We start from the raw sequence: 18,208 nt of genomic DNA, 5'->3' as shown, positions 1-18,208 counted from the left end.
GGGCCTGGGGAGAGCGGAGGGCTGGGGTGTGAGGGGGGAGGCGGCGAAGCGGGTCGGAGAATAGCAGAGGGGGTGGGGCTGGGGCGGAGAAGAGAGGGTCGTGTGCCATTCCGCATTCATCCCCCGTCGCCCAGGGCCCTTGTGGACACTTGGTTCCTAGCCACACCCACAGGCCAACGCTGCCAGTGCTGGGGAACACACCTTTAGACCGGGATCTTGAGTGATCACCTCCCGGTGGAGGCCTTGGGAACAGGGCAGTTAGAAAGGGACAGATGATTGAGACGGCGCCCTGCTTGCTTCCTGGGGGCTTGCAGGAGAGAGAGAAAACCCACAGTGAGTATCCACAAGTTGAAATGTAAAGGGAGAGATGAACGGCTGGCGCCTTTTGCAGAGCTACACAAGCAGCTATGACACAAGGTCGAATGTGGAAGGTGCCCCAAGGAAGTTTCCTTAGCAATTTTTTTGTAGTACAAATGAACTGATAAACGAATGAAATGTGCTATGGGCAGTACGTGTGTCTATGAGGGGACAGGTCTTTTTTTTTTCCCATGTCCTTTGAGTATCTGTTTGGGATGATATATAGGAGTACGTGTGTCTTGAACTATATATATATATATATATATATATGTATGTATGTATTTGCAAATACACACACACACACACACACACACACAGAGTGCCAAAAAATGCATACACATTTTAAGGTAAAAACTATTAAAATTGTAACATTCAATATATACCGGATAACAAAAGATGAATCCAAGTCACGTGTATACATTTTTTTGGCGCCCCCTGTATGAGCAATTCGTGAATTGCGCAGCATCCCATCTACCAAGTAGAGAGGAGCCCTGTGAAAACTGTACAATATAGAAACGTTTTTATAGGCAGAAACTGAGTGGGACCAGAACGTTGTTGGCAAAAGAAAATGGAATGTTTCAGGCAAGGTTACCTTCCCTTAGGGTTTTGGTTGTGTGAATTTGTGTGTGCGCACTTGTGAGTCTGTGACCAGGGCTGGAGTGTGTCTTGAGGTTGCATGTGTGTGTATAACTGAGAACGTATGTTTTTCAGAGTCACATATGTATATGACTGTATGTGTCTAGCTGTATCTCTGTAGCCATCCTACTGATTCAGTCTGTGATAAGGGCCACCTGATTCTTAAGGGATGGGCTGGTGAAGGCGCTTCTTGGAGGACGAGAGCCTTGGGCATGGGACTGTGGAGGTAGGATAAAGCCCAGTGTGTGCTGGCCCAGTAGCTCTTCAGGGCAGGGGAAGGCGGGGCGAACAATGAAGGCTGAAGCAAAACCCTGCAAGGCCTTAAAGGTCAGAAACTGTCATCTTGGCTTCCTGTGCCCTCTCAAGTGCTTGTTTGGTTTCTGTCTTGGCCCAACTCACCGTCTACCTTGTCAGTGCTCCTCGGCAGAATGCACATCCTTGGTAATTAACAATAGCAGCTTTTGGAGCACTTCCTGTGTGCCTTCCAAGGAAAAGCACTTAACCAGCATTGTTCCCCTCTAGGAGGCAGAAACATAGTCCGTGTATCCCCAATTTACAGAGGGGGAAAGTGAGGAGGTGAAGTACCTGTTCCTGGTTACCTGGCTGGCAAGGGCACTGCTAGGCCCAGGTCTCGCAACCTTGGCACTTTTGACATTTGGGGCCGGAGAATTCATTTGTGGGGGCTCTCCTATACACTGTAGGACATTCAGCAGAGTCCTGGGCCTCTACCCACTGGATGCCAGTAGCACCTCCTTCCCTAGTTGTCACAAGCAAAACGTCTCTAGACATTTCCAAATGTCCCCTGGAGATAAAATCGCCCCTGACTGAGAACCGCTGGGCCAGACTCCCCTGCCTCCCTGGCTACATGTTTTCTGAGGGGCTGTACTATCTCCACCCTGTCCAGGGGCTTCAGCTGTCCTTCTACAACAGTGGTCCTCACTTCCATGCAGGTAGCTCCTGGTCTCTGCCACAGTCAAACAGCAGGGTTACCCGCTGGGCCTTCTTGCCCAGCAGCTCAACCTCTCTGAGCCTCAGCCAAATAAAGCACAGGACTCAGCACCTCCTAGATAGCTTTACAGCTCTTCCTATTATCATTTGAGTCACAGGAGTTCCCTGGGGTCACAGCCAGGAGGAAGAGGGCCCTGAGCCAGCTGACCTCCTTCGGCCCGGATCTATGGACACTGCTGGTTCTGTGAATTTGCTTTCCTACCTCAGTGAAAAGAATACAATGCTACAGTGCTGGGCCAAAGCTGGTCCCATTTGACGCTATTATATCTTACGCTGTTTCATCTTTGCAAGTAAAACAGCCGGACTTTCCCCACCAGCAGAACCTGATTGTGATGAGCAAGTACTGCGTTGTAGCCAGAGCATGTGCTTAGGAAGGGCAAGGCGGAGCCAGCCTCAGGGCTCTCCGCACACCCAGCTGGCGCAGGGCGTCCATGCTGCTGTGGGGCCTGGGCAGCAGGTGGAGGAGAGTGCAGCTCTGCCACATGCACAGGAGGCCCGAGACTCCTGCCACAGTCAAAGCACAGGCGACAACGCCTACAGAGGATTTCCATGCCACCCCTGTCTCTGCACTCCGGGAAACTCTTCTCTTAACTGTGTGTTCCTTTGCTGTGCCATCTCTTCCTCTGCTCCTTCTATTCTCCTGCAATGTCCTGATGTTTGCAGAGCCTTCCCTCCATTCCTTTTGGGGATGCTGCAGACCATAGTGGTTAAGGGGAAGGGTTCTGTCACCTCATTAGCTGAGCCTGTGTGATCTTGGGTAAGGCAATAAACCTCTCTGTGCCTCAGCTGCCTCATTTCTAAAATGGGGATACTGAGAGGCCCTATCTGGCAGGAGTAAATGAGCCAGTACATGTGAACGATGCTAGGCATGTAGTAAGCCCTTAATAAATCACAGCTACCATTGTTGCTATTGTTCTCGATTAACCGCGAAATGCAAATGAGCACTTACTAATTGCCAGGCACTATGCTAAACCCTGGACAATTTTCTCATTTGAGCCCCTGAACAACTCTATGAGGAAAATGCTATTATTCAGCTCATAGCAGGGAAGAGGAAAGTCAAGTACACTGATGTTAAGTAACTTACCCAGGGTGACAGAGCTAAGAAGAAACTGAACCGAAATGTTGTTACCAAAAAGCCTAAATACCCCGATCTCCACTGAAAGCAGATTTCACAAAGAAAGGAAGGGCTCTTCCCACCCTTCACCCCACTGGTGTGTCCCCAGGAAATTTGAGAGGCCTGGAGAAGAAGGCAGTGGGGGTCCTGGGCAGAAGGAAGGGTTTGTGCTCAAGGAGAGTGAAGTTTCCCTTTTTCACCTATTGATGAAATCACCTAGCACAGTGGGCTGTAGTCTCATGACCTCCAAGAGGTGTTGCCAAGTTTTTACTAGTGCATAAAGTTTATTTTTATTACAAGCCAGGGTATATATTGTTCCAGTGCTTTTGTTTGAATTGGATTGTAGGAAAGGTGTTGAACTTGCTGCAAGCCAGAGGACATCAACATTTTAGAGTTGATGGCAGAGAAAGATGGTGTGTTTACCAGGAGCTGTGAGAACTTGGCCAGGTGAGGATATAAGCGAGGATAGTCTACACAGAAGGGTTAGTTCTTCCAACACATGTGCCAAAGGGGACAGAGAGAGCCAGGTGATAACTTTTTTTTTTTTAAATAGGAAAAAAACAAGGCATTGTTTTTCCTTGTACTGTGGTTGTGTAGTTGTATTATTTAGTTATTGCTACGTAGCAAATTATCCCATAGCTTAGAGGCTATCTCACAGTTCCTGTGGACCCAGAATCAGGAGTTATTTAGCTGCATAGGCTCTGGCTTGGGATCTCTCATGAAGCTGCCATGCAGATGTCAGCCAGGGTGGAAGTCAGCTGAAGGCTTGCGTGGGGCTGGGGGATCTACTTTAAGATGGCTCGCGCACAGCTCTGGGCCAAAGGCCTCGCTCCTTCACTCGTAGACCCCTCTGCAGGCTTCTTCAGTACCCTCACACACTTCCAGTGCTACACGCCATTGTTTCCTGAACACCCTGTTGCTTATATAGGTCAGCCCTGCTCAGTGTGGAAGGGGACCACACAAGGACATGAATATCAGGAGGTGAAGATCAGGGGACCACAGTGGGCGTCCCTGCTGACCGGTTTACTATTCTATAGAAGACTGTGGGTGTCAAGTCAAATCCAGTATTCAAAAGTGTGCTGTGAACAGCCAAAAGTTAACAGCTGCTCATCCAATGGCTTCATGTTATCTGAACCTGCCTGTGGAGTCCTCTTGGGGGCATGACTCCAGCAGTGTCCCAGGATGACTCCATCAGAAAAAAAAAAAAAAAAAGCCTTACACTTCCATGATGCTGGAAGTTTGTTATTTGCGCCCACTGCCTGCAGGGCACCATGGGTAGGAAGCATGAACCTTGCAGCCAGATAGAACTGGGTTCAAACCCTGACTCCCGTATTGGTGACTTGGGGACTTTGGGAAATTGGTTTAACCTCCCTAAGCCTCAGAGTCCTGGACTGTAAAATGGATTAAGATCAATTTCACAGGGTCATCAGGGAGATGAAATGCAGGATGACAGAGCAATGATGATAGGAGTCAGGTGCTCTGCCAGTATTGACTTATAGGTTTATTATTAATAGTGATAATAATAATAACAGCTCAGATTTATTTAGCGACTATTAGTGTCAGTCTCTGAAGCTTAAAGCAATTAACAGCCTTGCCGAAGACACATAGCTAGGAGAGCTGGGCTCGAATCCAGGTCTGTCTGTCTCCAAAGCTAAACTGTTGGATAACTTGCTCTTTTCACTTCACTGTAGTCTGCAATGATCTACACATTACATGGTTCTATCTCCTTCCTTTTCCCCCTCTTTTTTGGCTGCTTAGTAGTATATGGACATACCATCATTAGTTAACTATAACCCCTGTTGTCGGATACTAGTTTCTAATTCTTCATCATTAACAGTGAGGCTTCAGTGAGCATCTTGCTGGCCAGGCATTTGCCCAGAGCTCACCATATGCCAGGGGCTGCACTAGGTACTTGATGTATGTACCTCATTTAATCCTCCACCAGCCCAAGGACACTCAGCTAGAAGGGACTCTTTCAGGCTCTCACTTCCAGGAAATAAGAACAGAAGATGTGTGCCCAGGGAAATGGTTGGATTCCACCTTGACCACAGGTGAATGTGGTGGAGCTCTGAATTCTGAACTGTGTGAGCCACTGAGTGACTATGCGTCTGTGACCTCAGGCAGTAGAAAGGACGTTTGACTCCAGTCAATGTCAAAACTTAGAAAAATCATCTGGAAGCAACCTAAATGCACCTCAAAGGGGTTTTTAACATACCAGCCAGAATACTAAATACTAAAGAGAAATGTTAGAGAGTTTATACAGATATACCTCAAAAACACAATGTTGAGGGGGGAAAAATTTACGTGGCAGAATGGTATGTGCAGTTTGATGCCATTATGTAATTTGGGAACACATACACTAATCCTTACTACACATATTGTTCTTGGGGCATATGCTACTATGCTAGTGGATGGGGGGAATGGGGAGGAGAGGCTGGGACAGAGAATGGGGGGGACAAAAGGGGCCTCAATTCTATTTGTAAGTAACAAAATAAACACAAAGGATTAAGTAAATATAACAAACTTTTAGCAGTTGTGAGTTCTGAATAGTAGGACGTGGATGTTCGTGATATTGTTTGTATTTTTTTATGTTTTTAGAATGAAAAGGGGGAAGCTCACTCGGTTTCCCTCGGTCTCAGTTTCATTTCTAAAATAAGACAGTTGATCTAGAATAGTGGGTGATTATCAGACAACAGGACTTCACAGATCAATGACATTTTGGGGAAAAAGCCTGAATTAATAGGGACGTCCATTTTAAATTTTGCCCAGAATGGGTTTTAAAAAAATCAATTATCATCTATTCTGATCATGATTTCATAAAAAGGAAAAACATTTTAACATGAAATTAGTGGGCAGGGCACCATCTCAGAATAGAGAGTTGAATAAAATTTTGTCCTTGTTTTCCAATAACTTATTTAGTAAAAGAAGCACATACTCATTGCAAAACATTTGGAAAATGTATCAAGAATAGAATAAAAACTACCCACCCCTATTTCTCACCAGCCAGGGGGTAATTACTATTAATATTTCAGCCATTTCTTTATATATATATATATATATATATATATATATATATATATATATATATATATATATATATATATATTATATTTAGATTTAGATAATATATACACACACACGATGTGTTTCTAATTTATACATGACTTCTTTCTTATTGTAAAACTTAATACATTAATGGGAATTTAGAAAAGAAGATAAACAGAAGAAAATGGAAATACTGATAAATTGAGATGTTCCTCCCATATTCATTTTTATCATTTCACTTTGAATCAAATCCCCAACCAGCCATCCGACATGCAGGGCGGGTAGAATCCAACTCTGAGCTGTGCGCATTTTAAATTCCTGGGAGCTGAGGCTCAGAGAGGGTCAGGGTCTTACCCGAGGCCACCTGGAATGTTGGCAGAGCCAGGATAAAGCATTGCATTCCCAAGCCATCCCTCCCCCTCTTCCGTTTTCTCCCCACGGCATCCTGCTGCCTTCTAAGGGAGAAGACACAGGGAAAAGTAACCTGGATGCCCAGGCCTTAGTCAGCCAGCAAGAGCTCAACCTTCCCATTTCACAGATGCCATAACTGAGACACCGTGAGGCTGCAGGTCCTATACCACACAGTCTGCAGGGGCTACGGACCCAGACCAGGTGACTCTAGTGCAGATGTTTTCCTACATTCATATCCTACGTCTTAACCAGCACAGAGCTAATCGCATGTCCCCAGGCTGGGAACAAATAACTGCATTCCAAGCAGTGTTCTCAGGCTCCAGGCTCAAGGCTGGCAGATTTTGGATTTATTCGGATTTTCTCCACATGTTAGCAGTTCAAAGTACCCCAGAAATCTGCTTATGCAGATCATGCCTATCCTTTAGGTGAAGAAAGGGGAGGCCCAAAGCGTCCCCAGGTCTAGTCCAGGGTCAGGTAACAATCAACCATGGCGGAACCAGGGCCAAGGTCTGACATGTGTCTTTCTTGGCCAGTGTTCAGCCACCAGCAGTTTAGCAATGACCTCCAGCAGGGCAGGCAGAGGAGGGAGACACAGATCTGGAGAAAGAGAATGATGTGTTTTAGGGAGCCCAAGGTCAAGGACGCCTTCTTCCACAAATGGAGCCAGTGCCTTGCACGCACCTAGCCATTTTCAAACAAAGTATTGATGACCGCAAAGATCTTTTGTTTATGGTGGTTATATCTATCAGCATTTACTATATTAGAAATCGAAACTGAGAAACTTAATCAGTTTAACTAGTTAATGTTAAAATAACAATAAATATTCTAACATAATCTATTTTAAGAAAAATAACCATATTTTTGAAAACAAAGATTACCATGAAGAGTAGCATTGTTTTACATTTTTCCAAATATCTTCAATGCCTGATTTAATAGAGGCTAGCTGGCTGTCCTATCTGTTTCTGTAGTTAATCTGCTGTGCAGTACAAAACATAGCCTGTGGAAAACTCCACTACACCCATGAGAGAATGAGAGGAAAAAAGGCAAATAACATCGTAGTCTTATAATGAAAACAATTTTGACTTCCTGGATGCCCTGAAAGTGTCTTAGGGGTCCACAGGGATACCCAGACCATACTTTGAGAACCACTGGTCTGTCTGTAGGTTTAATCATCAGAACTCCGTGAGGTGGATCCTGTTGTCATTCCCACTTTATAGATGAGCAAAGTGAGGCTCAGAGAGGTTACGAGGCTTGCTCAAAGACACACAGCCAGTGAGTGGTGGTGTCAGGATTTGACATCGACTCTGGGGAACTGTGTTCTTAATAGCAAAACTGTACTCCAGCCCCTAGCTGATGGACAGATGTTGTAGGAGGGATGGGATCAGGAAAGAGCCAGAGGTTCTAGGGTGCCTTAAGGGGGAAGTGGGATACAGTGTGGTGGTTGAGAGTATGGACTCAGGAACAGTCTGTCTGGATCCACATCCTGGCTCTACCCTGCACATGCTGTGTGAGCTGGGGCAAAGCACTCAACCTCTCTGAGCCTCAGATACTCCCTCTGTGAAATGTGATAATGATATTTACATCATAGGGCCTTTAGAGGGACTAACTGTCAATTTATGTAAATTATAATAGTGCTCAATAAATGTATACACAGCAGATATCTTTTAGTTGGTATGAATTTGGGAACAGGCTCGAGAGAGGCAGGGTGGACCTAGAGCATGGGTCCTGAAGGCAGGGTCCAGGGGAGGCAGAAGACGGGTGGCCTGGAGGGTGACGGGCTGGGAGACTGGGAACATGTTGCTTTCGGGTGCACAGAGACTGATGCTCGACTCCATGGATTTCAGGCATCCAACCAGGCAGTGAAATGTGTGACAGGAGAGACAGCCTTGCCTGCCCCAGGGATAGAAGCCAAACCCCTTGCTCAGAGTCACCAGCCTGGCCACTGGGCACTGAGGCTGGGCCTCCAATTTTCAGCCTGGAAAAGCCACCAGACCACCTGCCTCTCCTGACCCTGTTCAGGGAGTGAAGCCCTGAACTCAAGCTGCCTTTCCCTGTCAGCCCAGCTCTGGAAACCACAGTGCCAAAGGATCCTGAGAGCCATCTTGTCAAACTGCCCCCCTTTGCTTTCAGTGGATGAAGAATCTGAGTCCCAGAGACAGAACTGGGCTGCCCACATCACATAGCAAGTTGGGGACAGAGGGCCCAAACTGCCTGATGTCTGATTTGGGCTGTTTCCACAGTGTCCTCTCACCTTCTTTGCTCAGCAGGGAACTCACGACCATGTGCAGGGCGGCAGCTCCAGTGCACAATGGCCTGGTGAGAATCTGGGCTCTGCCACTTCCTGGCTGTGTGACGTCAGACAAGATGCTTAACCTCTCTGTGTCTCCGTTTTCTTATGTATAGAATGGGAATAATAAATGTACCTCCTTCATTGGGCTGTTTGTGTGGATTAGAGTGAATTGCTTCCTGCAAAGCTCTTAGAACACTGGCTAGTATTCAAATTCAAGGGCCGGTGGTTAACACTGTGACCACTTCCCCATCATGGTTGTCATCTTAAGAGGCCTTGAACACCCTTAGGGGACACACTGGGGGTGTTCTCGTATAGTGGCCACCCTGCTTTGTACAAAGCCCTGGGGAGAGATGGGTAAAGGCAGAGCTGGGTTCTGGCCTCTGCAAGGAAACTGATTCACAGGGTGATTTGGAGCACGATGCTTGTCATGTCTGGGCCTCTGGGTGCCCAGCTGGAATGAGAGAGTATCTTTTCTTTTTTAAATTTCTGTCATACTTCAAGTGTCATGACATTCCTCTGGCACTAATGACCATACAAATGTGCATGGCTACTCATTGCAGAATTGTTTCTAAGGCAACAGGAAACATTTGGGAACAATCTTAATGTCCTTCCACGTTGGAGTTTTAAAAGGAAGGGATTAATCGTCCCAAACTGGAAATAATCCAAACGTCCATCAACAGGTGAAGGGAGACACGAACTGGTGCCTCCTGCGATGGAACGCTCCTCAGCAAAGAAAGCCACTGACTGGGTCAGCACCACAGGCGGGTGAATCTCCAAATCAGGATGGTCTCCGTGCCTACTGCATGACTCCACTTAAATGACATTCTGGAAGAGGGAGAGCTAAACTGTAGGGACAGGAAACAGTGCGGTGGTTGCCTGGGGCAGGATGTGGAGACCAGGGATTGATTACCAAGGGGGGGCATGAGGGAACTTTTCGGGTGATGGAAGTACTGTAGATCTTGATTATGGGGGTGGTTACATGACTATGATTTTTTTTGAAAGTCACTGAACTATACTCTACAAATGGGTGTGTCTTATTGTACGTCAATTATACCACAACCAAATTGACTACAAAGTAAACGACGCTTCACCCATTCCAGGAAAGCTCTGAATTTGTCAAAAGGAGTGGGCTACATCTTTGGCACCAATATGAAAAGTTGTCCATGTTACTATTAATGAAAAATAAAGGCAAGTTATGGAACATCACTGGTGACACCGATGGTGGAGCGCTCACTGTGGGCCAGGCCCAGGCGACCTGCCTCACATGCATTATTTTGCTTAATCTTGACAATATCCATGTGAGGTTTTACAGATGAGAAAACGGAGGCTCAGAGAGATGAAGTCACATGCCCGGCTGTGTATGAAGCCAGAGAGCCAAAGGGTTCGGACCTGGGACACATTCTGATCCAGTACGTAAATGACAATGTTAGCTTATGTGCAGAAAAACATCTGGAGAGATGAGCCCAAGGATTACATCTGGGGTGCGGATTTATAGGCACTTTCACTTTCAATACCAGCTACTGTTATGTCTAATTTATTATAACACGCCTGAATTTTCTAATCAGAGAAAGAAATATAGATTTTTAAAAATTACTAAAACAAGTTCCTGGTTTGTATCTCATCTGCCCAGGACCCGGACACCCTCTCTCACTGCTCCTTCTCCTACATGGGGCCACGTGCCTGCCCAGAGCCACAAGCTCCACTGATAAAGGCCAGGCCCGCTGAGCCCCCATATCAGTCCCGAGCAGCCCCTGCAGTCCCGTCCATCTGGTCCCCCAGGGAGGGTGGGCCCTGTCCCAGGAATCAGCAGGTTCCAGGGCCCTGGAGATAACAGGGGCTGCAGGGGGTAGATGGTGGGCCCGGTGGGCCCAGGGTCTGCAGCAAAGAGGTGGGGTGTGAGCCAGGGACATTGACAGGCCTCTCCCCCCTGGACAGGTGAGCCACTGAGAACCAGGGAAGGTGTGACCTGCCCGGTCTGTTTTTGTGAACATGGCTCTGCTGTGTTGCCCTGAGCATATGTAATCCCCTCTCTGATCCTTAGGTTCCCTGGTTCAAGCCTGGTCCTCTTTTTGGAAGTAGCCTGGGCCCTGAAACCATCCTTGAGAGTCCCCAGTGTACGAGCAGACAGCGGGATGGACACAATATCCTCAGCCTCCAGCTGCTACTCCGAGCGGGCCTGTGGAGGCCCAGCGGTACCCTCGTGACCTTGAGCACATGCGCTCATGCCCTCCTGGGCATGCCCGGGTCTGCAGGCCCAAGGACATCCTGGGCCAGGCCATGTTTACATGTCCAAAGGTCAGACACCACCTGCCAGGGAGGGCCTCCACTGGTGAGAGTCTGCAGCTGTGTGCCCAGCACACAGATAATGTGTGCTTTGGGGAGAGGCGGGTCGCCCCTGGAGAAGGTGGGGTGAGAACGACCCCCAGGATGTCATCCTTGGTAGAGCCCCTGACAGCTCTGCTGGGAGTTCCTTCCATCCCTGCAGGTCTAGCAGCACCCTCAAGCCACTTAGCTCAGTTTCCCAGAACTTGTGCCTACAATGTACTGCTCACTACTTCCTTTATGCTACGGGGTACTTTCACCTCCCTGAGCCCCAGTTTCCACATGTGTAAAATGGGGAAAATCACAGCTCTTACTCAATAGGGTGCAGAGAAGGCACGGTGGGGTGTCAGGAGAGACATCACACAGGGGTCTCTAATTTTAGGGATAGCTCCATGTTCTGGAAGCTCCCCCACCCCAACTGTAAGGAAGCTTAGAGATCTCTGCCTGGGTCTCAAAGTCACGGGTGGGGCCTAGAAGTCCCACCTGTCCCCTTCGGCTCTCTCCCCCTGCAGTATTTCCCAACTGCTTTCAAACCCTACCTCCCACCACCGCTGTTCAGCCCCCCCTGCACCATATAATTAATCACTCACACTTCTATGTCAGTGAAAGCATAAATGTAACCTAGGGGTTTCCAGTCTGATTGTGGTGATGAGATGTGTACGTTAAAACCTAAAGGACTAGCACCTTTTCAATGTATATGTGCCCTGAGCGTGCACAGGGGGTATACACTTGCTGGAGTCTGACTGGGAGGGGGCCAGAGACGTTTTATTCTCTCATCTCTCCCCCCAGGACACTCTTGGTCATGCAGACTCTGACTGCTCACCTGTCAGGAAGGGGAAGCTGAAGGTAGCTCAATCTATAACTAAAATAGTTACCAAAAATGTCTTGATGGTAAACTGGCAAAAGTGTGAATGTTGATAACCTCCAGGGTTGGCACTGCCACGAGAGACAGGCTCCTTCTCACACTGTCGGTGAGGATGAAAATGGGCACAGCCCACCTGCGGGTGTGATCAGCATCTCTATCAATACGCAACCACACACACAACCTACGATCCAGTGATTGTGCTCCTGGGACTCTACAGGATAGACATGCTACCACAGGCACATCTGTAAATGGATGTTTGTGGAAGCTTTTTTTTTTTTTTTTTTTGGTAAAAGCATAACAATATTGGAAGAATTTCAGATGACTTCCCACAGAGGGTTGATTGCCTAGACATTTTGTGATCCAACCACATTATGGAATACTACACAGCTGCCAGAAGCCAAGGACTCCCATGGAAATGTTTCTAAGATTCACCGTCAGGTGAAAGAAGCAAGTAGAAGAATATGTATGAACAAAATTCTGAAACCTCATACGTAAACAAAACTACTCTCTCTTTCTTGACAAATGTATATAGCACTGAGGTATACTGGCATGGAAGGTTCTGGAAAGACCCACACCAAATGATAAACTTAATTCATGCCATTTTCCATCTGACGGGGAAGTGACTTAACTCTCAGCCTCAGTTTCCTGTTTTGTAAGTTGGTAATAACAAACCTCATACGATTGTGCTGAGCATTAGTATAACTAGTTATTGTAAATCATTTTGCGCATAACAAGCATTCCATAAATATTTAGGGAAATAAGTCAGGAGTCAATTTTCAGCTAAGTTTTAAGTGGTGGAGGCTCGTCTGCTGTCTTTGCTGCCACCTAGTGGTCACAACTGAGAAAGCATACATTAGAACGCTTGTCTTCTTTCTTTTTTATTCAGGTCACTATATATCCAGAGACTACAAAGCCTCAGGAACACAGGTCCTGTGCCTTGAAGGTGGAGTCTGGAAGGCTTCATTGTGGTCCCAGACCTCTATGAGTCTCAGTTTTCTCATCTCAAGAAAGGGGGTAATAACAACTTACCTCATATGTTTGTGAGGATAAAATGCAATAATGTGTGTAAAGCACTTAACACTGGCCCTGACACAAAAGAACATTCTAGAAATGGTAATTGTTGGTATTTACACACATTATCTCATTTAGGAAAGCAGTGTTATACCCATTTCATAGACGAGGAACTTGAGGCTCTGAGAAGTCAAAGTAACTTATTCAAAGCTATTTAGCTAAGAGAGGAAAAGCTGAGTTGAGAATCAGGCCTGCCCAGGCTGCTTCCCCACCTTTAAGATTCCGTTCTCACATGTCTTTGGAAAAGGAGTTGTAAGGAGCTGTTTTTACCACCACAGGTATCTGAATGTTGGATCCCACAGATCAGGAACATTAAAAAAATACCCAGATGTAGTGGTTACCTATTGCTGCATAACAAATTGCCTTAAAACCTATTCTGTAACCTAGGTGCCCCAATTACCTCCCCCTAGTCCAGCTCTGGAGCTGGGCAGTTGTAATCCTAAGGTTCGACTGTGGAACTCGCTATTTCAAGGTCACGTGGCTGCTGGCAGGCTTCATCCTTGAATACTGTTGAACAGCCGTCCTCTCAGCTGTTGGCCACCCTTAATTCCTGGTCACATGGTCAGTATCTCTTACATGGCAGTTTGCTTCATCAAAGCATGTATGCAAGGCAAGAAGTCAAGAGCAGGCATCACCTAGCAAGATGGATGCACAATCGTGTGTAACCTAATCACGGAAGTGATTAGTATTCTATTCTAGACTCCAAGGCACTGGGCCCAGCCCATTCTCCAAACGAGGGGATTATACACCTGCTTGAATACCAGGAAGACAAGATCACAGGGGGCCATTCGAGAGCCTTCCAGCCACACCAGAGTTACCAACTTTTCATTTTGCCAAAGAAGAACATTTAGAAAACCAACTCCCACCTCTGGTTACCATCATGCCATAAAAGAAATGGGCCTTTTTACAACTAGAAACCAAGAGATAATCTCAGAATAAAGGAGAGTTCCTTGTGGTTGAATAAATGCAGCTCTATGAAAAATGTTCCACATGGTTCTGAGTTTTCTCACTCCACCCTGCTCTGCCTCTTAGCCCAGCACTGGAAAGTGTCCCCCTGGAGCTGGATGCACACCTGCTGTGGGGAAGCAAAAAGAGCTGGTGGGGTTGGCCTGAGCATGGCTGGGGCCCATACTGTGCCCAGCACCCCAAAACACACTGGCCGAATGAATGAGTACATGAATGAAAAAAATCTCCTGCAGAAGTGTCACATTTACCTCCAACTCTCAGACAAGGAAACTGGGCCCTGTAACGCTAAGTGACTGGTGTACGGTTTCAAGGCTACAAAGGAGATTGATATTTGCAGGGTGCTTTACTCACCACAAATCCCTTCCACGTTCACTAGCTAAACCCATAATCTCAACAAGCCCCTGCTGGAGGAAGGTTACCATTACGCATTTTAGCATGGAGTAAACGGGGCCCGAGAGGCTAAGCAACCTGCACAGATCCCAGGCGGGTGATTCTAATACTAGTGCTTCTACTTGGTCAAGGCTGCCTGTTCTTATCCCTTCAAAGAGGGGCCGGAGGTGGCACTGCAGCAGGTGGCAGTCAGGGTACCCTTGAGCCAGATGGCCCCAGCAAGAAGCCAGTAGACCCTAGAGCAAGCGGCCAAGTCAGCCTCGGAGACTCAGAACTTTCCTGCTTCCCCTTTATTCCTGCCAAATGTGTCCCATTCATAGCCCCTCCTCAGCAGGAAGGAGAGCTGCTTTCCCACTTGACCCCTTTAATCGCATATTCCCTTGTCTACGCCTTCCCTTCCTGAGGAGCACGCCTCTGGGGCTTCTGTCTGCCACCCCCAACCCCTAGCAGGAAGCTTGACCAGTGACATCACTGGGACAAAATGGCCACCTTCATTAGGTATTTACCCAGGAGTATCCCCTCTCAATTAACCAAGATACAAAATCCTGAGGTAGACACTACTGTCGTCTCTGTTTACAAAAGTAAGACACCCAGGAACCAAAAACTTGATCCATGTGGCCAAATCACACAGCTAGTATTTGGTGCCACAGCTGGGAGGTGGAAAAGCCACATTTTAAAATCCTTATTCCTACATGCAAGACGCTGTGCTAACACTTTTATAGGCATTATCGCAATAACCATTACACTGTGACCACTGGCATTAACTTCATTTCACCCACAAGGAAACTAAAGCTTGGCTGGGCTAAGCAACCTGCTCCAGCCTGTCAGGGTGGAGAGTGGATGGAGCCAGCAGCCGGCCCTCTTCAGCAGACACCTCACTGCGTGGAACACTGGACAGATGCACGTGGCTACCAGATGCCATGTGGTTACTAGCAGGAGTCGGGGCCCTGCTTTTCAACTCTCATTTGGTGGATGTTGTGTTTGCTTCACCTGCCACGCACTGTGGGTGGACCATGTGGACTCTAGAGTCAGTCTGCCTGGTTTGGGATCCTGGTGGTCATTTCAGTTCTGGGACACTGGGCAGGTGACTCAGCCTTCCAGACTCATCTGTAACATGGGACTAGCCCTGGTACTGCCCTCACAGGCTGTTGTGTGGCCCCAGTGAGATAATGCAGTGGCTCCTAGCCAAAGCTGAAAATAGGTTGTTGCTGTTCATTGCCCTCACAGCTCACAACACACTTTTGTATGCATTATTCGATTTGATTCTCACCACAGCACTGAGAGGGTGTGCAGGGCAGGATTGATTATCCCTATGTTTTCACCCGCGGCACCCAAAGTTCAGAGGGTAAGGGCTTGTTCAACGTCATAGGGTCATGAATCAAGCCCAGGCTCACTAACTCCTCTCACCACTCCAACATTCTCTAGAGTACTCTGTCCAAGGGGAACATAAAGCGAGCCACAAATGTCATTTTAAATGTTCTAATAGCCACATTAAGAAAAGGAAAGATAAACAGGGGAAAGCAATTTTAATAAAATAGTTTAGTTAATCCACTACATACAAATTATCACATTTTGACATGTAATCAATAAAAAATGATTAATAAGATATTTTACATTCTTTTCTCTAATCAAACATTTAAAATTTAGTTTGTATTTTGTGCTTCCAACACACCTCAATTTGGATGCCAATTTTTCTTTGAAAATACTTGATCAGTATTTAAACTATAAAATTTACAGTTGAAAATAGATTCATGAGGGTAAGGGGGATGGGGGGTGGGGGGTGGGAGATGAGGGTAAGGGGGATCGAATATATGGTGATGGAAGGAGAACTGACTCTGGGTGATGAACACACAATGGGATTTATAGATGATGTAATACAGAATTGTACACCTGAAATCTATGTAATTTTACTAACAATTGTCACCCCAATAAATTTAATAAAATAAAATTAAAAAAAGAAAAAAAGAAAATAGATTCATAACCATGTTTCAGACACACTTAAAAGTTTTTCAATAACTGAATCAAGTATCAGTTTTTAAATTTAAATACAAATTAATTTAATAAAAACTACAATTCATTTCCTCAGTTGCACTAGCCACATTTCAAGTGCTCAATAGCCTTGTGGCTGGTGGCTATTGTATTGGACAGCTGAATATATAGAACATTTCTATGAGTGCAGAAATTTATATTGGAAAGCATAGCTTTAGAATATTGCCTTGTTTTCATCATTTTCTGTGTAAGCTGATATCAAGACAGTGATTGGATAAAAGACAAAAGGTAGTTTTCAAAATACTAAAAATTGATCTTGAAAAGATAAGATAAAAATAAGATAAAACTAAGAATAATGTAATAACGAATATATCCACTCATGTAAGGAAAAGATAAGAATGCCTACTATTACTGCTTCTATCCAAAGCTGTTCTAGAGGTCCTGGTAAATGCAAGAAGACAAGCAAAAGAAAAAAGAAGTATAAATCTCTGAAAGGAAAACTCTGTTTGTCAATGATTGGATCAGGCATCTTAAAAACCCAAGAGAATCAATGGTCAAACCTTTAAAACCAATTACAGATTTCGACAAGTGGTGAGATATGAGATCAAACTGGAACAATCAATAGTCTTCTTGAAATCCAGCAACAATAATCAATCACAAATATGTAATAGAAAAGAAACCACATTCTCCAAAGTAAAACCAAACCAAACAACAACAAAAACCAAATTATACATTCTAGAAATAATCTAACTGAAAAACACATTTATGAAAGCAATTATAAAATTTTACTCAAGGATGTAAAAAATATCTGAATTATGGCAAGATAGATCCTGATCATGGGCAAAATATGTCAGGTTTTTCCCAGTTTAATCTATAAGTGCAAAGCAATACACTCAAAACACCACCAACGTCTTTTGCAGAATTTAATACACTTATTCTAGAATTACATGGAATAGTAAACCATGGTCAAGAAATCTGTGAAACTGGAAGACCTAGAAGGGACATTGCTCCTATCACATAGCGAGACTTAGTATAAAGGTTTGTTATATATAATTAAGAGAATACCATCCCAGGAATACATATAAAGAAAAGTCAAAACAGAAGAAAACCCTGTCTTCTTTTTTACTGCTTTGGTCATGAAAAAAAAAAAAGCAAATTAAAATGGGATCGTCTTTTATATCTGTCAGACTTGTAAAACTTAAGAATAACAATTTTCAGTGCTGGGGGTAAGTGGGAAAACAGATATTCTTGACACCGTGGGGAGGCGGATTGTGTGGTGGTGGGTACCGGCCGGCTGGTACAGGAAGTGAGAACGAATCAAACTTTCCTGGGCAGCAGCTTGGTAATAATATACATCAAAATGTAATGTGCCATATTCTTTGATCCTGAGGTTGCCCCTCCAGAATTTATCCTTATGTAATGAAAGATGTTTATCACAGCATTCTTTATAATAGGAAAATACTGGAAGCTGCTTAAATGTCCATCAACAAGGGAATGGTTAAATAAATTATGGTAAGGTCACACAATAGATCATAAACTATTAAAAATGACAATATAGAGCTATAGCATTGACATAGATTATTCAGTAAGTAATAAAGATTGCCTTAACCCTACCACTCAGAAATAAAAACTGGTAAAAATTTTGTTTGTAGTTTTCCAGCCTTTTTTCTTTGCATGCACACACACATTATTTTAAGAAATGGAATCATACGGTATGTATTACTTCAAAACTAGCATTTATTTA

The 18,208-nt window shown here is 45.3% G+C and overlaps 1 long non-coding RNA gene across 1 annotated transcript; it reads left to right on the top strand.

Moving 5' to 3' along the window:
• The first annotated feature begins 96 nt into the window (after window positions 1–96).
• Window positions 97–9,002, top strand: LOC141567128 (uncharacterized). The gene is made up of 2 exons (XR_012489522.2): window positions 97–333; window positions 8,416–9,002. It is a non-coding gene; the product is annotated as an uncharacterized LOC141567128 (long non-coding RNA).
• The last annotated feature ends 9,206 nt before the right edge of the window (window positions 9,003–18,208 follow it).

This window comes from Rhinolophus sinicus, chromosome 5 (assembly GCF_057876585.1).
Source record: "Rhinolophus sinicus isolate RSI-liver-muscle chromosome 5, RSI-T2T, whole genome shotgun sequence".
Lineage (NCBI taxonomy): Eukaryota > Metazoa > Chordata > Mammalia > Chiroptera > Rhinolophidae > Rhinolophus > Rhinolophus sinicus.
Note: the sequence above shows the minus strand (reverse complement) of the source record. Positions and strands in the feature narration are given on the sequence as shown.